Consider the following 27,004-nt stretch of genomic DNA (forward strand, 5'->3'; position numbering starts at 1 on the left):
AGAATTATAAATAAAAGTAGGGGGCAAAATAGAAAAAAAAAATAGCATCAAATTTGGCGCTATGTGAACAGTGCAACACCAAATATGGTGCTGCACTTTTCACATTGCGCCGAAATTTTAGTGTTTTGGCCTGTTGCATGCCATTTTTTTTTTTTCTTGTGTTTTTGTGCTTTAATTTGGCGTCTTGATTGGAGATGGTCTTAGAAAAGAAAACATGCATTTGAAGGCCAAATTTTTGCACTCATCAAAGGCACAAAGATGTGCACTCAAAATGAGAAACTATGTACAGAAGAGAAATATTCACTTGAAGAAGGAAACATGTGCACTCGAAGAAGAAAAAATGTGCACTTAGATACAAAAGACAAGCTGACTTTCTTACTCAAAATTACAATTATGCCACCACACATTTTTTAATTAATATTCCATCTGAGCCGTTGATTTGGACTATATCTAAAGTCAACAACTATGCACATATTTTACCCGGAGAAGCATTTGCATTTGATCTAAAATCTATATATAGCAACCATGTGGCTGCTGTTTTGTTAATTTTTTTAATTTTTTATTTTTAAATAATATTTTTTTATATTTAAATTTTATTTAATTTTTATATTTTTATTTTAATTTAAAAATTTTTAATTGTATGCTAATTAAATGTTAAATTGTTTCATAGATGATCTCAAATAGGAATTTTAATTTATAAAACTATATTTTGATTAGTTAATGAAATTATATTTTATTAATTATAGAAAAGTAAATCAAATAATATATAATGTGTAGGAGTGAAAAAGAGTACGACCGACAAAAAAAGGAGGCAAAGGGAGAAGGGTTGGAATGAAAATAGGAGAAAAAGAAAAATAGAGAGATAAGGGGCCTGTTTACTAACAGAAAACTGTTTTCTGTTTTTCAATTTTTCAGTTTTCATTCTCTGTTTCATTCTCTGTTTTCTGCTTAGAAAACTTGTTTACTAACACTTTTTTTTTTCAAATTTTTTTTTTTTAGATTAACGTTATAAAATTAACAATAAGTTTAATTTCGAGTGATTTTTAGACCTTATATTTAAATATTTTAAAATATATTTGGTTTAAATAGAATAAATATAAATTTTATTTTTAAGTCCAATATGTAAAAATTTTACATTTGATATCCGAACCAAATTTATATATGTATATAACATAAATAAAAATATATTCGAACCAATAACCTATTAAGTTCACATAAAATTTAGTTTAGATAATATTAATATTTTTGAACTAATATTTAATATATGTTTGGATATATTCATTTGAATGACATGTATATAATATAATTTTTATTTTGAATTCTAATACTATATATGTGAAATTTCAATATCCGATATCTGGACCAAACTTGTATCTGATATAACATAATTAAAAATATCCGAACCAATAATAAATTGATTTCAATCAAAATATAAAACGTGGTATAGATTTCAATTTTTAATTTTAATAATGTGAATGATGTATAATTTTAAGCATAAACAAATAAGTTATGTTTAAATAAGTAATGCAAGTGAAAAAGATAGAACACAATAATAAGTAAAATTAAGAAGATGATAATGAATGTAATAATAGTAATGAATAAATATGTAAGTAGATAATGGTGAGAATGCGATTATAGTGACATATAATTTAATAGATGGAAGTTGGTTCTATTTTCCATTTAGAAAACAGCTTTTAATAGTGTTTCAGTTTTCCAGAAAATTGGAAAATTCCTGTTTTCAAAATGAAAAACTGTGTTAGTAAACGTGTTTTCTGTTTTCTGTTTTACAGTTTTCTAAATTTTCAGAAAATTAGAGAAAATTTCCAATTAGTAAACGTGCCCAAGGTTTTCCCCTTTTATGTCTCCATTTTGTGGGCCCAACTCTTCCACATCACCCTATAATCACATCTCATATTTTCTTTCCTCTCTTTTTTTTTTTTTTTTTTTGAGCCTTACTCTTTTAAACTATTAAACATCATCTATTATTTTATTCATTTTTTATAATTAATAGTTTCAACTTTAAAATTATAATTTTAATAAAATAAATTTAAATAACAAAATAAAATAAATTTTGAAGTACTGAAATTTTTAGAAATTGGAATAAAAATCTTTGCAATTACTTTGTCTCTTTTCTTTCCCACCACTTTGTCTCTCTTGTTTGTTATTGTTTGCCATACGATAATCTGTTTCACCGGGATACGCTACGGGCTAAAGGGAAACAATTACAACACATTTATTATTATCAAAAGTTTTGAATCTAATAGTGTAATAGTAAAAATAAATAGAGTTAGTTTCATTTTTGTTCTAGATCTATAGGTGTCGGTTCACTCTTAGTCATTTTTTTTTTCAAAACATCCCCCTTTGGTCCTTTGTCTTATTATGACATGACCATTTTTTGTGCTCTGCCAACAAAATTGGTCAAATGACGTTAAATACAAGGGCATTTTGATCAATTTAATTTTATAAGTGTTAAGTCTTTTTTTGTCCTAAATTTATGTATCATTTCATTTTTAGTATTTTTTTCAAAATATCCCTATTGGTCCAAACGTTATTGTGGCATGGTCATTTTTTGTCCTCCGCCAACAAATATACTTAAATGACATTAAAAATGATGTTATTAATCACTCAAAATTCTCATTTTTTCTTCTTGGTAATAGAGTCACACGTCTTGTGAATTTTTATGAAGTAGACTTATGCACTATACTTTTGGTTTGCCATGAAGTAGACTTGTGATTTTTTCATTTGCATTTTTTAGATTTTGTAGTAAACTTATGTATTGATAGTTGTTTTATTACCAATAAGAAAAAAGAAGAAGAGGATTTTGAGTGGTTAATAATGTCATTTAAACATATTTGTTAATGGAAGACCAAAAATGGTCATGCTACGATGAACAGGGATATTTTGAAAAAAAAAAAGGGTTAATGTGGAATGACACATATAAATCTATGACAAAAAAAAAGAGAGAAGAAAACGACTTAACACATATAATTGAATAGACGAAAATGCCCTTATATTATATTAAACGACATTTAAATGATTTTGTTGATAGAGGACCATAAATGGTCATACCATAATAATACAAGAACTAAAAGTGGATTGACGCCTATAAATTTAGGACAAAAATGGAAGTAACTTAAATAAATAAATAAACAACATAACAAAAATCAAATTAAATAATAGATATAGGAAAAAGTGTCAAATGAGTCATTGAACGTATTGATTTTGTGAATTGCGTCATTAAACTTAAAAAGTGTGCAATCAAACCATCAAACAAAAGAAATATATGCAATTAGGACATTTTTTCAATTTTTTTCGGTGAAACCGATCATATTGTTTATATGGTATGCATTAAGATTTGACATTTTTCCATACTAGTTGGAACTTGGAAGGAAATATATATTGAAATGTTTTCAACTCAAATCACACTAAATGAAATTCAAAAATGTCTCAATTATACATATTTAACTTGTTTAATATTTCGATCGCACACATTTTAAATTTAATGACCTAATTACACAAAAAATAATAAGTTCAATGATATATTTAACACTTTTTTTTTAATATAAAAGTTTGCAACACTTCAACCACGTTACCAAAATAACGCTCCAGTATGTCGCTACTTAGCATGATTATAATAACATTTGAATGTTATTAAATTTCTTGATAAGTGCGATGAATGCATCATCTTCAACCATTATCTATCACCTTTAGCTTGCCGTCTGATAGCTACCTTAATTTATCCTTAAAATAATCGCTGGGTCAGCTAATGTTGCTGTCGAATATTAGGTTAACGCGTAAAACCTACGTGCATCTGAATAATAATTTTCATTGAATTGAATTATTATATTCAGATGATGTTTTCCAATCGTGATGAGAATTGAAATTATTGGCCAATTTGTACCGCAAATTATATGGTGGACCATGGTCCACAATGCATTGTGGACCATGGTCATAGCTGATACTGCAGTATCCGTTCAGCACAACTGCAATTCCAGATGGATGACACGTCCTCTGTTCCGCGCAACTGCACTTCCCTTTCAACACAACTGCAGTATCCTTTCAACACAAATGCAGTATCAGTTCAACACAACTGCAGTATCAACCATGACCCATGGTGCACAATACATTGTGGACCATGGTCCACAGTATAACTACTGAATTTGTACCGACCTCAGGAGTCAGCTAAACTTGGAATCTTTTGTACACTAATTATAATATTCGTCAGCTAAATCTAACTGTTTTACAATATTTATAGTGCTTATCGGTGGAAAAAAAAATTCACATTCTTGTGTATTTTGTGACAATTATTTTTAAACTTTTAAAATTTTCATAAAAATTTTAAATCTTTGTATTTTATGGCGATTATATATAATAGGGGAAATATATTTTAGTCCCTAAATTATTACTTACTAGTCGTTTTAATCCCTAACTGTTTAGCGTTGCAATATACATGCATTACTCTTCAATACAGTTGCTGCTTTTAATTATTGGAGAAACAAAACTATTAAACTCTATTAAAATTTATTTAATGCATAGGTATTTATTTTTTAAAAAATTTATCTTTATTTATTTATTTTTTTTGAGAATAAAGGCTTAGGCTATCCTTATCCCTCAATACTCTCTCACTTTCAAAAATGGGTCCCACTTCCACATCACCCAATTTGCAAATCATTTACTATTCACACTACATCCCTGCAAATCCAATCAACTTTTAAAAGTGGGCCCAATTTCACATCACATTAAAAAATTAATATCTTTTTAGCATCAACAGTAAAAAAGAGAAGGGTCACGTCTGCAGCTTTTCTGCCAAATGGCAGAAAAGCTGCCATTTAGCAAATTTGCTGCAGAAGCAAATTTGCTAAATGATGTGGCAAGCTTTTAAATAAAAAATTGGTTATTTTTTTGCCACCTCACCCAGCAAGTGCATGCACTTGCTAGGTTGAGGTTAGCCTTAGTTCATTAAATCACTTGCAAGACAGCTTACAAGAAATAAATGAGGAGTATCCAATCACTCCCTACAACCTGACACTGAAAAGGCTTCCCTTGCAACAGTGTGGGCGGCACAATTCGCAGATCGTTTAACGAAACGAAAATTAACATCATAAATCATGGATGCTAATTCTTTTACGTCATCAACTAACATACCAAAAGCAGAAATAAATGAAGGTTTATGTAAAGCGTTATAAACTATTTGGGAGTCCATTTCAACATCAACAAAGCCCATACCAGAATCTTTTAACCAACTGAGAGCTTCCCTGAGGCTAAAAGCTTCAGCTTCAGTAACTGTAAATCTTCCCGGCATGCATACATTTTTTGCTGCTAGAAAACGTCCATCATCGTCACGCAGAACCCACCCTAAACCCACCAGATTATTTTCATGGTGAAGCGCAACATCAGTGTTCAATTTTAGCCTTCCTCTTTCCGGTCTACACCAGTGCGTCTCAACCGTATTTATGCCAGTACAGCGTGGGCGATCCATATGATTTGCATGCCTCCAGTTCTCAAGAAAAGCTAGTGAACTTCTTAGCATATAGTCAACGTCAACAGCTAATCCCTTCCAAACATATGCATTTCTGCTATTCCAAATGGCCCAGCAAATAACAACAAATTTAGCTACCAAATCACCCTTCAACACATTAATATAATTAAAGAACCAGTTACTAACATTCTGGACATCAAAAGATTGTGGCACACCCAACTTATTCCAGATGTTAATAGCTTCAGGGCATTTAGCAAAAAGATGGAGCGCACTTTCATCTTCTCCCCTGCACATATGACACGACAGTGAGCATGCAACACGCCTCAAATTAAGAGCATCTCTAGTAGGAAGAAAAGTCGAAACCAATTGCCAGCAAAAGGTTTTCACCTTTGGTGGGACATGGAGATTCCATATTTTAGACCAAGGTCGTCCGTCATTCGCCACCATAGTAAGATGCCAGTAAGCTGATTTAACCGTGTACTCCCCGTTCTGATCCCAGTGCCAGATCCAATCATCTTTGGGTTTTCGTAAACTAATAGGAATATTTAAAATTAAATTAACATCATGAGTATCAAAAAAATTATCTTTATTCTTTATAACTTTTTCAATTTCGGTATTTCATTTGTAGAATAGAGAATTGAAACCCTTCTTCTTTAAATTTTTTCTCTTCAATTGTAGTACATACATATCAAGTTTTTGTTTTTTTTTTTGTTTTGTTTTTTTTTTTGTTTTTTTTTGTTTTACAAAGAAAATACCGAAACTAAAGAAGATTATACTTAAACAAGAAAGATTAAAAAGTACTAAAATATCATGTCCTAAGTAAAATTTTAATAGGCTTTAATAATTTTGGTGTTCTATGGGTTAAAACTGTAACTTTTTTGAAGAGTTAGTGGTGTATATTGCAACATTAAAAAGTTATAGACTAAAACCGTTAGGAAGGAACAATTGAGAGGCTAAAAATGCATTTTTCTCTATATAAAAATATGTTCAAATATTATAACTACCAATTAAATCAAGAGAACTGAATTATTTTTAAGTTATCTAAAAACATAATAATTCAGCTTATAATATTGAAAAACAAAATTACTTACTAGTTTAAGAATTACAATACATTTATAATTATATGTATGGACAATCATTTAAGATGGAGGAGATAAAAGATAAGAAGCATACGTGTTGTATAAAATATATATATTCACATGCTACTCGCATATACACGCGCACACTGCATGTGTGTTGACATGCTACGCACCTAAACACTCACATTCGCACATATGCTTCAAGAAATATAACATAAATTAAGGCGAAGTAAATTAAAAGAAAGCCATTTAATTTATTCAACAATCAATAGGGTACAAGCTAGAGGTGAAATGAAAGGTTACTCATTTAACCCTCTAAGTACCAAAATAAATGTTAATTAGGTTGTAATCTACGCAATAATTTAGAAAATGTATGTAATATAATTATTTATAGTATGTCTTCGTAACAACTTTCATTTGGCTTAAATGTATATTAAGAATATAAATTCAATTTCCCAAATCAAATTTAATATAGTATTATGGCCTGTTTGGTTGGACGTAGTTTGGAGGGAATTACAATTCATTGAATTGCAATTCAGTGAATTCCCAAACTACAGTGTTCAAATATATATATAACCCAAGACATATTATAAAGTTTGTGTTAGATTTTTATATTATAGACTTATTGTTTTATCATTATTAAGCATGTGTTGAATTTTTGTATTATGGACTTGTGGTTATTAAACTTGTGTTGTTGGATTCTGTATTATGAACTTTTTGTTATTAAACTTCTAGGTAGTTGTAGGTGTTGTTGGATCGATTTTGTGTTATGAACTTATGATTTCGTGGTTATTGATTGATTGTAATTTTCTAATTTGATTCATGGAATTGTGGTGATATACTTATGTAGTTATGTATTAGTGTTGTATTAGGTATAATTTTTAAATTTTTTTACAAATATGTATGCTTTAAAAAGGCTTAACATGTAGGTCTTAAATAAGCCCAAAGCCTATTTAGAACTTAGTTTGGAGCCTTTTTATTGATCTACTTATTAAATATGCATTTAAAAAAGTTTCAGGCCAATCCAAGTCAATTGTAAACTCTGACTTGAGCCTAACAAAAAGTCACATTTAGACTTAGGCCTAAACTCATGCCTTAGATTTTCTTAATAGGCCCTAACCTAATTTTTTAAAACCCAGCTTGGACAGACCTATTTCCATCTCTAATAACAATTTCTCTTATTTCTCCCTTTGATCTTTGACTATTATTATTGATTATTGATAACATAATGAAATATTATTCTATCTTCAAAAAATTTATTTTAAGGGGATGAAACTATAAGGTAAATATATTTAACTTATAATGTAATCTGTTTATTTACAAAAGTATTAATCTATATATATATAAGAGTTAATTCTATTTTTGGTCCTAGATTCGTAGGTGGAAGTTCACTTTTAGTCATTTTTATTAGAATAGTTTAAATACCGTTAAATACAATAACATTTTGGTCTTCAATTATGAATGTTTTTAAAAAAATAAACATAAAAAAATATAGCGGTTCAACATACTTTGTATAAAAAAAAAGATTGAAATGTTTTTGTATTTAACGATATTTCAACGATTTTGTTGATGGAGGACTAAAAATGGTCATGCTACAATAATACTAGGGCCAAATGAGGATGTTCTAATAAAAAAGGATTAAAAGTGGATTGTCATCTAGAACAAAACATGGAACCAACTCTATATATAATTACAGAAGTGCCTGACAAGTTTTCCCGCCCAAGCACAGAAATATTTTAGTAATATCAAACATTTGGACAAAAATACCATTTAGAATTAATATTTAAAAACCTTAAATAAATATTAATCTTCCTAATATAATCTTACTTCTAATATATTGTACTAAATATATTATTATACCCTAATTTTCGGGATTATTATCATTTTTTTCTAAACTTAATTGACCCATATTTATTACACTTAATATTCCAAATATAATCTTACTTCTATTATATTATACTAAATATATTATTATACCCTAATTTTGATAATTTACTTTATTAATTTCCTAAACTACTACACATCATCCCATATAGATCTGCATACTTTCTATATTACTATAACTATATTATATATAAATAAATACTACATGCTAATCAGCTTAATTAACACCAATCACCTTAATTACTGCTCCGTACATATTAAATTTGGTATATACAATTCTTCCAAATTTAATTTTTTTTACATATAATTGAAATACTATATTTAATTTAATATTTTTAATATTATACATATTTTTAATTTTATTTTTATTTTTTTCAATTTCAATTAAAAAATTAAAATTCAAATAACTTCATTTGATTCGATATTAGATATATATTTTTAATTCTATATTTAAAGTATACCAATTGAAATACTTCTTTGCATAAAATGAAATTTTGTTAGGAAATAAAATCAAAATAAATCAAATATAATTTCATTGCTATTTGCTATATTATTTTCCTTCATAATATATATAACTATAACTTCACCATTGTTGGGTCCTAGAACAAAAATGCCTAACAGCACTACCAAAAGGGTGGCCAAGTGTGTAGAGCACTATTCTCACACAAGAAGTTCACGAGTTCAATTTTTACCAATACTATCTTGGTCAAGTCTGCCCTATAGGGTCTTACTATAGTGATTTGTCTCTTCGGTATGGTTTATGTGTTATTACATAAGAGATCAGAGGGTTTACCTTGAGTAAATCTTGGGTACAATTAATTAAATCAAAGCCATTTAATTTATTCCTCCGTTGACGACTAATTAGTACTCAAACTAGAAATTATCTTTTATTTTTCTTTAAACAATATAATATTGAAAAATAAAATTACTTACTAGTTTAAGAATTACAATACATTTATAATGATATGTATGGACAATAATTTAAGATCGATGGAGGAGATAAAAAATAACAAGCATATGTGGTTGTATAAAATATCTATATTCACATGCCACTCGCTTACCCACGCGCACACTATATGTGTGTTGACATGCTATGCACCTAAACACTCACAGTCGCACGGTAGTCGCACATATGCTTCATGAAATATAACATAAATTAAGGTGAAGTAAATTAAAATAAAGCCATTTAATTTATTCAACATTCAATACGGTACCAAAGGTGACATGAAATGTTACTCGTTTAACCCTCTAAGTACCTAAATAAAATTTTTTCTTTAATTTAAATTTTAAGAAATTAAGCATTAAATGACTCTACAAGCACTAGCACACTCATCATGTTGATGGGTAAGCTACGGGAGAAGTCCAACCAATCATTTGGTTTCGCTATGACTGAACCCCAACCAACATTTGTGTTTCCACCAGTAGTGCTGCTGTTTACGGAGACATTCAATGGAATGGAGTTAGATGAACTGGCTCCATCATTATTGTTCAAAAAGAAATTCTGGGACCTTGAACCATAATGCCTAGTTGTAGGCTGGAAAGCGTTTTGGCTTGAGTTATATGGTGGCTCAATAGTTCTCAGTGAGTTTACCATATTGAGATACCCATTTTCAACGCGATAAGGTGTTACCATCGGAGGAAGTGCCAAAGCGACCGAAAACTAGAGGAGCCATATTTGCTTGTGGACAAGATGGTTGGAGTTGAGGTAGCAATGGTTGGACAGTAATCACGTTGGTTGATTCCAATGGGGATATCACGTTGAATGCCACCATGGGTCCAATGGTGCTTGCATGCCCGACAGTAATACCTTGGTTGATTCTTGTTGTAGTTGTTAAAATAGCAAAATTTGGTGTCACCGGAATGACAACGAGGACATTGTCTCGGTGGAGGAGGAGAGCCAGGGTACTCCATCGTCCTCAACCTTCTAACCGACGGCAGTGGCGGGTGATAATCACAAACTCTGTTGCCTTGTCCTATCACTCTCAAGCTAATTTAATTTTCAATTGAAATATATTGAATTGGAGGAAAACTCTACCAAACTCGGAACCATTTTATACTGAAAAAAACTTAGCAATAAATGTTAAATAGTTTGTAATCTAGGCGTACCCAAAAAAAGGTTGTAAATAATTATTATTTAAATAATTTTTGTGGAAAGTGATTTGTGTTATTACACGCACTTTGCACGATTAGACCAATGACCAATGTATATTTTAAATTAGTGTGTTTTTAATTGGTTAAAGCATTCGTATAATAATGAGAGAGAGGGGAAAATGCTAAAATCTATAATACTACAAATTTTGTAGTTCAAATGATAATAGGGGTAAGGAGTAATTAAAATGCGTATATCATGAAGGAATATAATGAGAACCAGGCCACAAAATGAAATACAAAGATACAACTATGATTGTACAAGAGAATGAATCATAATGCATAGGAAAAAGTATTATATTGTTTATATATTAATTATGCAGTGTACAGATTGTTATATATATATATATATATATATATATATATATTTACATAACGATATTGAAGTTATACTAAATAATGACTATACCATGATTGATTTAAAAAAAAAATGGTTCTAATCATTTTGATTACAAATAATGTTTTAGAATCATCATGAAAAGAGATTTAATTACAATCATATATACTTGTAGAATATCCTATCAATGGTGTGTTGCAGAGTAAGTTAGGTTTAAGTATTCTACTTTATTACTCTTATTAAATTAAATAAATTTGTAGCTACAAAAAAAAAAATACATATATAATTTAGAATTCAATGTTTACAATAGCTTTATTGAAGTTTGTTTGAAAGTTTAAGTGTTCCATGTTCATGCACGTTTCTTCAAATTAAAGTTTAACATGGAATTGACTCCGGTCGGGAGATTCATGTATACATTAATTAAGCATGCTAATTGAAACATTATTATTACAAACGAAAAATGTTATTTGTAATCTCGCAAGTATATATATTAAATTTCATTATACAATTTATTGTATTAATTGGTTAGGAGGGAAGAAAAACATAATAAATTCAAAATAAGCCGGTCACCTTAATCCCTATATAACAAATAATTTTAATTAGTTAAGATGTTAGGAAATGTAAAGTAAATTAAAATAAAAGAATTGTAGTATAATTATATAACATACAATCAAAATAATTAACACTCCTGTTGGATCCTTAGCTTATTTATCTTTATTTTTAATTTTAATTCTTAAATATGCCATTATAAGTGTCTTGAAGAATTAATTTGAGTGATTTTAGTTTATAAGATATTGATGGAGAGAGATTGTATTTTAATCAGATACTAGTATTGTCCCGTGCGATGCACGGCATAAAATTTAAGTAATTTTATTGTTGATAATATTTAAAAAATATGAAATGATTATTATGTGGTATTAAAATGATCTACAAAATAATATTTTTAATCTATAAGTTTAGTTTATAATTATTTGGATATTACTTATAAATATATACAGAAAATTAAAAATTTATTCTACTCTTATTGATAACGCAAATTATAATTATTAGTATGAAATTTATGTGGCGCACGCATTAAAAATTTAAAATATTAAATTATACAATGTTATTAAAAATAATTAATGTTATTAAATTTTATACATAAAAATGTGATATGAGTGATTTTAGTTTATAAGATATTGATGGAGAGAGATTGTATTTTAATTAGATATGGGTCTAATAACGCCGCCTAATGGCAATTTTAGAGTTTTGAATGGTTTGGGAGCAAAGCAGAGTTTCGAATGGTATCATGAGCTATTAATATAAGTTTTAACTTTGCTAATTAGTATGCATATCGCATCTCACCAAAAAAAAAAAGTATGCTTATCTCATGTGCTTAATATAAAAGTTATACCCCTGTTTGCTAATTAGTAGTCTTAAAATAATGAAGGTTATACTCCTCATTTATGTCCGTTTTTTCCGTTAAAAATTTTTGTACGTTATGCTATAAAAGTTGTACTACATAATATTTTAGACAAATATACCCCTACCGTTATAACTTCCGTTATCTTTTCCACTATTTTTACTATGCACATGCATGCACCATATATTTTCTTATCTTCTTCAATAATAATAATATATACACATTAAATATTAGAGTTATATGTAAGTTATTTTTTAAAATATAAATAACCAATTTATAAAAATATTTTACATTATTATTATTATTATTTACTATATTAAAATTTCAATAAATTTGAAATATTAATACAAAATACTAATATTGGGCACATATTTTTTGCGCATAAGAAAAATTAGTATGCAATATAATTGGGTATAATTAATTGACACAAAGAACAACGGTTTGAGTTTTTTCACCAAGTTTTAAATGTCATGGTATAATTATCACAAAGTACAAATTAAATGTTTAGTTTTTTTTTTTTTTTCCAATTATCCAAAAATCCAAAATATTAATTTATTTTTTTAAAAAAATAAAATTTACCCAATACAATATCTTAAGTTATTATAAAAATAATTTAATTTTCATATATTGATTTTCATGGAATTTCATCGTCGAACGACATTGAATACCCCGCTATACATACACAGTAGTGCAGTACACTGTAATTAAAACTTTATATAGCAACTTTGATTTCTACCATATTTCATTGCAAGAAATCACTTTCTTCATTAATAAAATAGGGTAGAAATCATCCAAAACATCCATATAAATAACATGTCATCATTTTTTATTATTTTATTTTTCCATGTCATCAAATTAGATGGGTTACTTGTTAGAAATTAAATAGGATAAAATGCTATATGAAAAATAATTAAATCATGGTGCTGGATGAACAATCAATAGTAGTACATGAGCTATTTGACCCTTTTGCCATATATTTTCATGTTTGTTTGCCTACTTTCGTTATCCTAATATTAGATTCAAATCTTATAGTAATCATAAAATTCATTGCCCGCTTTTTCCACGCATACATAAGAATAACTGAATAAAAAATGAGTAAGAAAATAAGAAAAAGAAAAACAATTGTCCATGCACTAAATATTTAACTTCAATATATAAAATATATATGTAAGCATTATATATTTATTTGTTTTTAAAATTCTTTTTTTATTCCTATTTCTATTTACTGCCAAAAATAAAGATTTTTTTTTTTACTTAAATCCATTATAATTACTAAGTAATTCCAATTATGATTTATTTTGAATATTAGACCAAACGCCACTAAAAAGTTCTAAACTCTACAACATGTTTGGTTGACATGAATTGCATGTCAATTACAACGGAATTTATTGAATTCCCTCCATTTAAGGAATAGGAATTCATAGAACTCTTATTTGGTGCAGTATGGAAAAGGAAAAAAATATGAAATTACAACATCACCAGTTGTTGTTGTTGTTGTTGTTATTATTATTATTATTATTATTATTATTATCAAAATCATCAAGGGCATTTTAGTCCATTTTTTTCAATTCTCAGAATTACAATTCCTTCCTTTCCTAATTTTCCTTTCCAACCAAATGCCCTGTAAGTGTTGCATGAATACCACCAATTGCTATACCATGAATCAGAGTTAACCTTGCATTGCGGACTCTGTGGACCTTGGTCTAAAACGGAATTCAGAGTATGTACTTATAGTTAACATATTATATACTTTTTTAATAAATTATGTATATATTACAATTAACATATTATGTACCCGTATTTAATAAATTATGTATTTATTACAATTAACCTATTATATACCTTCAATTTATTTATATGTACATAATCTGTTAATGAAATGTATATAATATATTAATTATATATACATAATATGAATATCAACCCAATGGGGTAGCTCAAGTGGTAAGTGAGCTTTATTTGTGGGGAAGAATTTCGGGAGAACCCGAGTTTAATTCCCACAAGTGATGATTCTCCCTGAGCCAGCTCCCGTACCTCTCGAAGGGAATGCGGATAGACTTGATCCGTTACACAAATGGAAAAAGACCCGATAAATTTATCAAAAGAAAATATTAATATCATTTTAGACCAGAATTCATAACGCAAAAAATATGAATATCATTTTAGACCAGAACTCATAATGCAAGCTCCGTATGGTAAATGATATAATTTGCGATGAATACACCCCTATCAATCAGACCCAGATATGTCTGTGCTTATTCACACAATATTGATTTAGATGTAGGAAGCAAATCAAGATAAATATTAAGTTACTGTAGAAGCCCACCAAATCATAAAAGCCCGTGAACGCTCAAGTGTCCAAAAGTCCGGTCACATGCTCATGTGCAGTTCACGTGGAACAAAATCCAATGGTTAGCACGTGATTACCTATAATATGTCTTAAGACTTTGTTCAATTGGGCATCCACTTAATTACACTCTCCACGTGAAATTCTTCCCATCACGTCCCACTAAAACAATTTTTAATTCTTTTTAAACTTTTTTATGGTGGATTTTTGTATTTCTATTTTTCAATAGTACCAACAAATATTATTTGGTTGAGTTATTTTTTATAGGATAAAGTGTCATCCCGCACCATGAACTATATTGGATTACTCATGTCGCACCTTGAACTTTCATAACGTCCATTTCGATACACAAACCATTAATTTTTTTTTCATCTAGCATTTTTTACAGGTTACCTACAAGTTATAGGTAATCTATGCTGACTTTGACTTTTTTTTTTTTTTTTTTTTTGTTTCCTTCTTCTTCTTTTTTTGAAATTTTTTTTATTTTCTTCTAAACCTTTTCCAGCCCAACAACCGGTACCGAAACCGTAAAATAATAATAATAATAATAATAATAATAAAACTTATATTTAGGCATTTAGCTACTGGCAGTAGCTAAATATAAAAAAAAATATATATATTTAGCTACTGCCAGTAGGCAGTAGTCAAAATAATAATAATAAATTTATAATATGATTTTTGTAATAACAAAACATATTATATATAATTATATATACTAAAAAAAAATTCCGGTTGAATTGGAACCTGAACCTTTATATAAGTTTCCGGTTCTGGTTTGTATAACCTTGGAACCGTGAAGAACGAAGCGCAGTCACCCCTAGGTAGGTCGTCGGTGGGCTCGGCGCACGCTGCTGCAAGGGAGTGGAGGAGCAGTGGATTGTGGAGGGGCTGTGGTGATTTGGTCTAGTGAGCACTGGTCCGACTGAAGGCACGGGGGAGGGGCAGCGTGAGGCGTTGATTTTTGGGGTTTACTTAAAAATTTTGAGTTGACTTAAAAAGAAGATCCACATAAGCTAATTACATGTGCCATGTCATCATAGTAACCTGGTAACCTGTGAAAAATGCTAGATGAAAAAAAATTAATGGTTTGTGTATCGAAATGGACGTTATGAAAGTTCAAGGTGCGGCATGAATAATCCAATATAGTTCATGGTGCGGAATGACACTTTAGCCTTTTTTATACTGTAAAATTTAGGTGCACGTGTGTTTATTTGGTTTGAATATGAAAATCGGAATCAAATACTTAATAATTAGAACAGGTTTTGGTGAAAGTATTTTGCATGTTTGGTAGTATGATGGAATTAGAATGATTATAAATATTGATGTTTGGTTATGTATGACCCAATAATCGGAATAAAAGTTAAAAAAAAATGAATGCAATTGATGTTAGGATTAACAGTTTAGATATATTATTCATACATTCTGATATATTTTTGTTTATTGCCGGATGCCAGTATGATGATTTGAATTTTGAGAGCATAGAAACAAGCTCGAAACATGCTTATAAACTTGAATGGTCTTACCTCAAAGTTACTACCCACCATCACACAATGTTTTATGTTGTATGTTAGACTCAAGGTTACTAACTTCTCACAATAGTCAAAGACTTTCTTTATATGTATGAAATATTGACAAAAAAAATTAGGCTTTAGATGCGAGTTTTACTTATATATACCTAGGAATCTGAAACATTTTGAAATTTAGTAATTGGTAAAAATCAATATGTTTTACCGTTTCACTATCAAAACTAATTTTATGGAAAAAATCACATAATATATACATGTAGATTATAAAATTAAAATTTTAGTGTCAATATTGTTATAACTCAATGCTTTGATTACATTAAAAGTGATTTTTTAAAATTTCAAGCTCAAGATATGGCACGCTTGATGAGTCGCAACTAGAAGGTCTGTGATCCGCTCGCCGATTTTAGATGTCGTTGATCAAATTAATCAGTACATGTGCGACATGAATATTGCAAAAGGACGGACATATTTAAGTTGTAACTCTTTGTGTAAGGCAGAACCAGACGGTGAAAATAGTAAACACTCCTAAATTCTTAAATAGTTTGAGATTATATGATTTTCTTAATCATTCATTGACATTAATTAAATGTCGATGAACCTGTTATGTTATTACATAAGATAGACCATTCTCTTGGTCTTTATAACGGTACGCAACTCATCATCACAAGATTGGCAGATCACGTCACATTGTTGAAGCAAGAATAGTTAATAGGATACATGAAGGAACCAAAGTTCTTATCCCTCGAATGTCGTTCACTCTTTCTGATACGAGATTGCCCTTCAAGTTCCAGCATAAATAATTCCATTGATGCTTGCATATGCCATGACTATCAACAAAAGTCAGGGCCGAACACTAACTCACGTTGGGTTATTTCTGAAAAACCAGTTTTTAGTCATGGTCAATTGTATATGGCTTTCTCCCGAGTCACCCATCCCGATAGCCTGAAAGTGTTAATTAGTTCTAGACGAGGATGGATAAGATTGTGTTGCTACTACCAATGTTGTCTACAAAGAAGTTTTCAATAATGTGTAAATACAACCGGTGATATTATGTTTTTTTCCAAGACGGAAAATTGCTATATATCTACACAAAAATATATCTTCCATACATATGAATTAGAATAACAATTGATTCCTATAATTGATCGAGTTACTAGAGAACGAGCACATTTGCCCAATTTATAAAAATTCTATACAATGATGTATAAAATCTCTAAAGTTCAAGCACCGCATGCGTACATCTACACATTAGCTATTGATGGGTGTAGTATTCGCGGTGGATGAAAAGAAATAGATGTTAAAACGGGAAGAAGTTCCCGAGTATCGTTCTCAAAGGATGGCAAGGAGGGAATTCAAGCGGTAAGGGGATTAAGCACAAGAGTGTTTAGTGTTTAAAAACTAACCCAAACATAGTAAGAAAGGTGCATGAGACATCATGAAAATAAGGAACAAACAAAGGAAACAATCAATGGGAAATGAGGATTTGGATATTGCAACTCATATAGGTATCATTGATTTCCTAAGATACTAGGCTAGCAACACTTAAATAATGAAAATGAGACAAGGTCACCAACACCACCGCCACTCTCGTGGTCAATGGACTCACTCCTTAGACCGTAATGTCATCCTTGCGATCACTAGGCTAGGAGAGGCATTTCGTCAAACATGTTATGTGCCTCTTATCTTCCACTTCTCCCTTTTCTCAAAGGTGAGAGGGAAATGTGCTAGGCTAGGCTAAGGAGTAACCTTACTCTCGTAAGTGAGACTCCTTCTCCAAACATCTCTCATATAGGTTGATCATTCCCACACAAGAGTCAAAGAAGATCACCATTCACACAATCAAACTCATAATCAAAGCAATTGCAAAACCTAATTGATCAATTCAAAGCTCAAGAACATCCATACAAAATTGCTCAATCCAAATCCACAAAGATCTATCTAATCATACTTGGAATTGAAATAGCAAAAGACAAAAGTAATAACAAGAAATTAAAAGGAAGACTTAGCTTGAAATTAAAGCTTGAACTTGAAATTGAATGTTGATCTCAATCTTGCAACAATGGAATTCTTCTCTAATTCTAATCTAAACCTAAGAATTGCAATGTGGAGTGAATTGGGAGAGATCTCTCTAGGCTAATCCTAGAGAGAGAAATATTCTAAAGTGATCTAAAACTGAAGTGTGATGCCTCCCCTGCAAAATGGCTCAATTCCCCTTTTAAATCTCGCCCAACAACTTAAATTTCTGCGATGGACGCACGCTGGACGCGCGTCCACTGCGCGTCCACGGCGTTTCTGCTGCACAGACTTCAACTTCAGAGAGCTGTTTGGTGGACGCGTGCGTCCACTGCGCGTCTATAGCAGACTGCTGTTCTGTTGCCAAACTTCTGCAAGCATAATTTCGGACGCAGGCCTGGATGCATGGGTGGACGCGCGTCCACCGAGCGTCCACTGCGCGTCCACTGCAGTCCTGGCCTATTTTTTGCTCCAACTTTGGTTTGTTCTTCATTTATCTGAAATGTTGTCATTTCTTGCCCTTTTTGCACATCTTTTACCTACAAAACAATTAGCCAAGCGTGGAACGGGGTCTAATAGCAATGTCAATCATTCTAACGCAATAAAGGGACAAATCAATCACAAAAGCAACGAATTGTGCACTAGACGATCCGATAATGACCTTATAAAGATGACATCTTTTGCACTTATCAAACTTTCCACACTTTAAGTCTTGCTTGCCCTCAAGCAAGCTATCCTTGAACAAGCAACACATAAGTGCAAGGGATGCCACAAACTTTGATATGCAAGCAGGCTAAGACAAAAGAATGATGCACATATTTAAAATCAATACATTCTTCAAGCTATCATGAAAATGTGTTTCCAAACAAAATTTTTGATTCTCAATAACGAATATCCCAAGAAAAAAAAGCCCTTTGGCTACAACAAAGCAATTAGATTAACTTTCTTTTTCATACATGGGTACATGGGTATTTGATTTAAATCCTATTCTTTATCATTGTTTAGTACTTTAATCAATTACGTGTTTTATCTTGATCTCATGCAATCAAATACATAATTTTGGTAAGCTTTCAAACACTTGATGAACTCGTGTTTAATCCCTTGCTACTCGAATCCCTCCTAGCCATTCCTAGAGGACGACAATCACTAAATTCAACCACTAAGTCTTTTTCCATAAGTCTGACATGCAATATGTGCTAGAGGAGGGGCCTTGGTCGTTCGATAACAATACCTTGATATGCAAGCAAGTCTGTGATGGTGCTCTTCTCGTTGATGTTGTGTTGGATTCGGTTGACATGTGGGTGTAGATTCATGACCTCCCGTTGGGTTATACCTCTGACGTGGTCTTAGAGCAGGTTGGCAATTTTCTTGGAACGTTTATCCGGATTGACGACAGGTTTGTCGACGCCCCATGGCGGAAGTTTTACCGTATTAGGGTTTCTATTCCGGTTGGACGTTCTATTAAGCGGCGAATGAAGTTGGTGAAGAGAGATAAGTCGAGCAGCTGAGTCTCGTTTAAGTACGAAATATTACATACGTATTGCTTCTTCTGCGGCATGATCGGTCATCAGTATAAGTTCTGCCTGAAGGCTCGTGAGTCGCTACTCCCGGTTGATTTGTACCCGTTTGGGGCAGAGCTACGAGCTGGAGTTGGCCGGGGTAGCCTGAGGGCGATTGGGGATCTATGGTTGGTGCCGTTTACTGGACCAACGCGAGGTGGGGGCGCCGCTACTGGCTCGGGAGAAGTGAGTCATGGCAGTGAGGTGGTGGAGATTGGGTCCAGTATGCAGGGCGGTGACCGCGGGGTTATGACTGTTGCTAAACGCCGACGGGAGACAGCTAGTCCTGGAAGCAGGCGGGTGTGGGGGTGGTAATGGTGATGGAACAATGACCGATGTTCAAAAAAAACTTGTTCAAGGCGGGTTCTGGTTCATAGACCCGCCCATCATCATGAGTACCATTAGTTGGAACTGTCGTGGCTTGGGCGATCCACGAACAGTTCGCGAGATTGTGGACATGGTGTCCCGAAAGAAGCCTGAGTTCCTGTTCTTGATGGAGACTAAGGTGGCCCGAGGTCATGCTGAGTGGCTTCGGGTCAAACTTGGTTTTGATGGTCTTTTCTACATTGATAGTGTTGGATTGAGTGGTGGATTAGCTCTGTTTTGGAGGAAAAATTGTACTGCCAGGTTATTGTGCTTTTCGAAAACCCATATTGATGTTGAAGTGAGTCTAGCGTGCTCACCAAGCTGGCGGATGGGACTTATTACGTTCTTTAGCTAGTAGATCCTCCTTGCCATGGGTCGTGATTGGGGATTTTAACGATTTCCTGTACCAGCATGAGAAGAGGGGCGGTAACCTACATCCGGATGGTCTCCTTCGCAGTTTTGGGGAGACTCTCGAGGAGTGTGGCTTGTTTCGGCTTCCTTTGAGGGGCTACCATTTTACCTGGGAGCGTGGTCGAGGTACTACAGCCTAGATGGAGGAGAGATTGAACAAGGTGGTGGCAGATACCGGGTGGAGAGATCAGCAGGGTGGTGCCCATGTGGAGAATATCTTAAACTCGCACTTATGATCATTCAGCTCTATTTCTATGTGTGTCTGACGAGGTTATGAGGTCTGGTGGCCTTAGGCAAGGATTCAGATTCGAAATGGCCTGGTTACTTGACGAAGGGTGCAAGGGTGTGGTGGAGAAGGCTTGGCAGGAGGGGAGGGACGGTGGTTTCCTAGGTTGCTTGCATCATTGTGGTGAAAAGCTATAAAGATGGGGTGGTGACCATTTTCACAACTTTGGGGAGAAAATTAAGCAGCTTCGCAAATCCCAATTGCTGTTAAGGGACCTTAGAGATCTTGTTTCTCTAGCTGAGTTTCAACGGATTAAAGAGCAGTTGGCTCGTCTAGAGGCCCAGGAAGATGTTTTCTGGAAACAGAGTGCTACACGGCATTGGTTGCGAGGAGCTGATGCGAATACAAGGTTCTATCACATGTATGCTTCTGCCATAAAAAAGAAAAACACTCTATCTAGACTGAAAAATGATGCTGGTGTGGGTTGAGGAAGAGGCTCTGAAGTCTGTTGTGTTGAGTTATTTTACCAAAATTTTTCAGTCTTCAGGGTCAGATTCGCTGGAGTCTTTCTATAGTTCTATAACCCCTCGTGTTACGCAAAGGGATAATGAGATGCTTCTGCGTCCCTTTGAGTATGATGAGGTAAAGGCGGCCTTGTTTTCAATGTTCCCTAACAAGGCTCCCGGGCCCGATGGGATGAATCCAGGGTTTTACCAGCATTATTGGGATGTGGTTGGCGGGGGGGATGTGTGTGCTTTTGTGCTTAATTGTTTGAATACATGTTCGTTTCTTGTTGGTCTAAATGAGACAAATGTGACTCTAATCCCTAAAAAAGCTACCCCGGAATCAGTGTCTGATTTAAGATCTATTACTTTGTGTAATGTTTTCTATAAAATAATGGCCAAGCTTCTAGTGAATAGAATGAAGTCGTTGTTGGGTGGAATAATCTCGGAATCGTAGAGTGCTTTCATCCCTGGAAGGCTAATCACTGATAATATTCTAGTTGCTGCGGAGGTGGGTCATTTCCTGAATAGAAAGCAGACTGGTTTGGTTGGTTGGGGAGCCCTTAAACTTGACATGGCAAAGGCATATGACAGGATGGAGTGGCCATGTCTACGTAGAATGTTGGAGGCGCTGGGGTTTGCTGATCGGTGGGTGGATCTAATTATGCTTTGTGTAACTACGGTCACCTACAATATTATGCTGAATGGTGCTCTAGGTGGGCGAGTCATTCCGACTCGTGGGCTAAGACAAGGGGATCCACTATCCCCTTATTTGTTTATTATTTGCGCAGAGGGTCTCTCCCTATTATTGTAGAAAACAGAAGCAGATGGCGCTATTCGTGGTTGTAGGGTAGCTAGGGGTGCACCCCCGGTTTCCCATTTGTTCTTTGCGGATGACAGTCTTCTTTTCTTTAGGGCCAACGCGCAGGAAGCTGGTGCTGTAAAGCAGTGTTTGAATCAGTATGAGGCTATGTCGGGCCAGGCGGTTAATTTTCATAAGTCCAATGTCTGTTTTAGCAGGAATACAACGGAGGAGTACATGGACGAAGTAGTGGCTGAACTGGGAGTTGTTCAGGCCCCGAACGTTGGCAAATACTTCAGTCTGCCAGCATTTTAGAGAGGAATAAGAAGGTGGCTTTTTCTTACATTGAGGATAAGATCAAGCAGCGGATTGGTTCGTGGAATAAGAAGTTACTTTGACAAGAAGGGAAGGAAATCCTCTTGAAAACAGTGGCTTAGGCTATGCCTACTTTTTCTATGAGTGTCTTTCTACTACTTGACACTGTGTGTTCGTCAATTGAGAGGCTCATGAATTGTTATTGGTGGGGTTTTGGGACTGAGAGGAAAATTCATTGGAAAGCCTGGGATCGTTTATGTGTACCGAAGAAGTTTGGGGGGTTACGATTTAAGGATCTACGAGCATTCAATTTGGCTATGTTGGGGGGTTACGATTCAAGGATCTACGAGCGTTTCCTAACTGAACCCCAATCATTGGTTGCTAGGATTTATAAGGCTAGGTATTACCCGAGGTCTTCTTTTATGGATGCCTCTACAGGTGATTGCCCCAGCTACTGCTGGTGTAGTATTATGGCTGCCCACAGACTTGTCTCTGGGGGTGTAAGGCGGAGGATTGGTAATGGAAGATCTACTTTGCTAGCATTTTGTATTAGGACTCTGTCCCTCCGGATACAGTTTCTACTTTGCTTTAGTAATAATACTGGCGCTTTGTTTTCAAAAAAATATACATTATTACCATTGAAGAATATAGTAAAAGATATTGTGTATACATGTGCATGCTAATAATAATGAGAAAAGATAACAAAAATTATAATGGTAGAGATATTTTTATTCAAAAAAATTGTATAGTAAAACTCTTATTGTATAATGTATAAAAAAAAATTAACAGAAAAAACAGACATAAATCAGTAATATAACCTAGATTGTGATGTTTTTAGATTACGATTACATTTCCTTTAGCTATGATTCAACTTACATACCGTTTCCAATTTGGCTTTTAGACTTGTCAAAGTCCTACCTCAAACTATTCAAATTTATGATACTCTATATTCTTCTTGCTTTTAGTTTGTCTTGTTGAAATAAAAATATTAAACTTAAGTTTTTTACAATTCAATTCTTGTAATATATAGTTTAGAATTATTATATATATATATATATATATATATATATATATATATATATATATATATATATTCAAATTACATTAAAAAGTTTATTAAACCCAAAAGGTTAGACAAATTATACCATAGATCATGATCTATATTGTAAGATAGTTTACTAATACAGATTTATTTTTATTTTTAGTATATATACTAAATGCTTATTTTAAATATTGTAAATTCATTTTAGGTAGTACGTACACTAAAAATGAACTTGCAATAGATGTACTAAAAATGACCAATAAATAATTCATCGCCAATCATCTATAAATACCAGAGAAATGCATGCAACTAGATATACACACATACAAAGTATACACAAGAGATAGAGATATTGAGAGAGTGAGGGAGAAATGGAAGTTGTAGAAGTGTTTCACATGAACGAAGGAAATGGAGACACCAGTTATGCTAACAACTCCTTGGTTCAGGTGCCTGCGTTTTGCATTCAAAATTCAATTAGTTTTTATCGTTAATTTTTGGGAAAAAAGTAAAGTTAATTCTTGCTAAGTGCATATATATATGTTTTTATGGTTTATATATATGAACAGAAAAATATTATACTTTGTACAAAGCCCACAACAGAAGAAGCAATAACAGATCTCTATAACAGCCTATGCCCAGAAACCATATCCATTGCAGACTTGGGATGTTCCTCCGGTCCAAACACTTTTCTGGTAGTGTTCGACATCATCAGAGCGGTTGAAAAAGTGCGGAAAATGACCGGAAGTCACTCGCCGGAATATGTCGTCCACTTGAGCGACCTTCCCGGTAATGATTTCAACTATATTTTCCGGTCACTGCCCCGATGTGTAGAGGATTTCAAGAAAGAGATGGGAGATGGGTTTGGGCGTTGCTTCTTCGCAGGAGTAGGTGGTTCATTTTATGGAAGGCTTTTCCCCAATAACAGTCTCCATTTTGTTCATTCCTCAAACAGTCTCCATTGGCTTTCTCAGGTGTGCTTTAATTTGTACACTCTTCTGCCTTCCCTTTATTCAATCATTATTGCATGGAACATGACTGTGTGGACCAAAAATAAAAAGTATATTATTTTTGTACTGAAAATACATTATTTTTTATATTGTAGGTACATTATTTTAGGGTACACTATTTTTGTACTGAAAGTACATTATTTGATATATACTGTCAAATAATGTACCTACAGTACAAAAATAATGTACCCTAAAATAATGTACCTACAATATAAAAATTATTTGATATATACTGTCAAATAATGTACCTACAGTACAAAAATAATGTACTTTTTTATTTTTGATCCACACAGCTGTGTGGACCATGGTCCATGCAATAATTTGCCCACTTTATTAGGACTCTCCAAAGTGTTTTTTTTCTTTTCTTTTCTCCACAAGCCCATATTCTCCAAGACCACTTGTTATGACATGGACCCATGTCCACCTTGCAAGGTGGACCTAGGTCTATGTTCACAATTTTAAAACTCTATGTTTAAAATTTTTGAACTCTATATTCACAATTATAGAACTCCATGTTAACAATATCAGAACTCTATATTCACAATTTCATAACTCTATATTCAATAATATAACAAAATTTTTCGAATCTATATAACAAAATTGTGAATATAGAGTTAAAAAATTGTGAATATTGAGTAAGGTAATTTTGTATATTAAGATTTAAAATTGCGAAATACAGTTTTTAAATTGTGAACATGGATCTGGGTCAACCTTTCAAGGTGAACCCGGGTCCATAGCATAAATTGCCCTCCACGACCTCTCCAAAAGTCTTGTCCTTCTTTAAAGGGGAAAGATAATGACTTTGTTCCCTAATATAATATAATTAGTCTATTAGTCAATTTTGACTTGTTTGGCCACTATAAGCTGTTTGATTTGGTTAAATAGTTAATAGGATAAAATAAATTATATCTTTATGGATGATGGGAGTGGGTTCGAGCCTCAATGGAGGCAACTGTTGACTCTTTGTGCTTCAGTAGGTTGAGAAAGTAGCTATGAACAGATACTACATTGTAACAGAGTCAGTAGTACTCAAAAAAATAAATAAATTATATCTTTAAAGTCATATCTCATGTAATCAGCCAACTAATTTACCAAACATCTTTAAGGAATTATACCCACATCATAAGGGTCCAGGACCTTGTGGTCCAGTGGCATCAAATCCTTTCCTTTATACGGGAGGTGGTGGGTTCGAGCTTCAGTGGAGGCAATACTGATTCTTGTGCTTCAATTGGTTGAGATAGTAGTTATGACTAGATACTGCATTGTAATAGAGTTAGCAGTATTCAAAAAAAAATACCACATCATAAGGAAACTCTTACATAGAGGTGAAATATAATTTGTGATAAGAAATTAATAATGCGGGCTAGTTGATCATAGAGGTGAAGTATAATTTGACAAATATTAATATTTGAGTCTTATTACCAGCCACAATGTGGGAGTAAACCTCTCAAAATGAGGAACAAATTGAACCTAATAAAAAGCGGGGCATCCCGCATGTTTGGTTAGTTTTGTTGTTTTTCTTTGGAGTCTTCCCTCAATTTGACTTTAAAAATAAAATTACTAAATTATAGATACTATATATATATACTCTGTAGTATATAACTAGTTAAACTTGGTCTCATTAGCTCATCTAATTCTTTCTCTTTCTATTTCTTATCAGATACCAAAGGGATTGGAGGAGAACAAAGGTAATATCTGTATAGCAGCTTCAAGCCCACCTAGTGTGATAGAGGCATATTACGAGCAATTTGAAAGAGATTTCTCAACCTTTATCAAGTGCCGCTCAGAAGAATTAGTGACGGGTGGACGAATGATATTTTTTGGGAAGGAAGAGCGAAAGCCATAATCCCAGTCATGATGATGTTCTTAACATTCAGACAGTTTTAGCCAAATGTCTCAAAGATCTAGTTACAAAGGTAATTAAGTATCCATGTTATTTTAAATGCAAAAGGTCAAAAGGTTTATCATCATGTATTCATGTTAATTAGCAAGAACCTGCCAGAGTAACACACATTTATTTATATTATATGATTTTATAAATGCAGGGATTAGTAGATCAGAAGATGAGAGACTAAACTCCTTCAATCTTCCCTTCTACGCACCATCTCTAAAAGAAGTGAAAATGGTTGTTGAAAAGGAGGGGTCATTCTCAATTAATGTTTTGGAGGGTTTGACACTTGATTTTAGTGAATCTGCGAAGGATGGAAAGGCAATTAGCAACACAGTGAGAGCAGTGGTTGAGTCCTTGGTTGTTAGCCATTTTGGACGAGGAATTATCGATCAATTTTTTAATAAGTATGAAGAAATGATTGGAGAATGCATGACCGAATTTGTGAAGGAGGAATTCTTCAATACAGTTTCCCTCACTAAAATTTAAAAGAAATTACTAATTCAAAGTTGTGCACCCGGTCCATTCCATATATGTACTACTAGTACTGAAAATAAGGACCTTTGCTAAAATAATTTTTCTATTATTACTGTGAAAAGGAAAATAAAAATACACATGTTTACAACTCTATTGGATTGGACTTTGTGTTCATTTTATTCGATCTGTTGCA

The 27,004-nt window shown here is 32.6% G+C and overlaps 1 pseudogene; it reads left to right on the forward strand.

Annotated features, from left to right (window-relative positions):
* The first annotated feature begins 23,803 nt into the window (after positions 1 to 23,803).
* Positions 23,804 to 26,823, forward strand: LOC116000804 (annotated as a pseudogene).
* Positions 26,824 to 27,004: the final 181 nt, after the last annotated feature.

This window comes from Ipomoea triloba, chromosome 13, assembly GCF_003576645.1.
Source record: "Ipomoea triloba cultivar NCNSP0323 chromosome 13, ASM357664v1".
Classification (NCBI taxonomy): domain Eukaryota; kingdom Viridiplantae; phylum Streptophyta; class Magnoliopsida; order Solanales; family Convolvulaceae; genus Ipomoea; species Ipomoea triloba.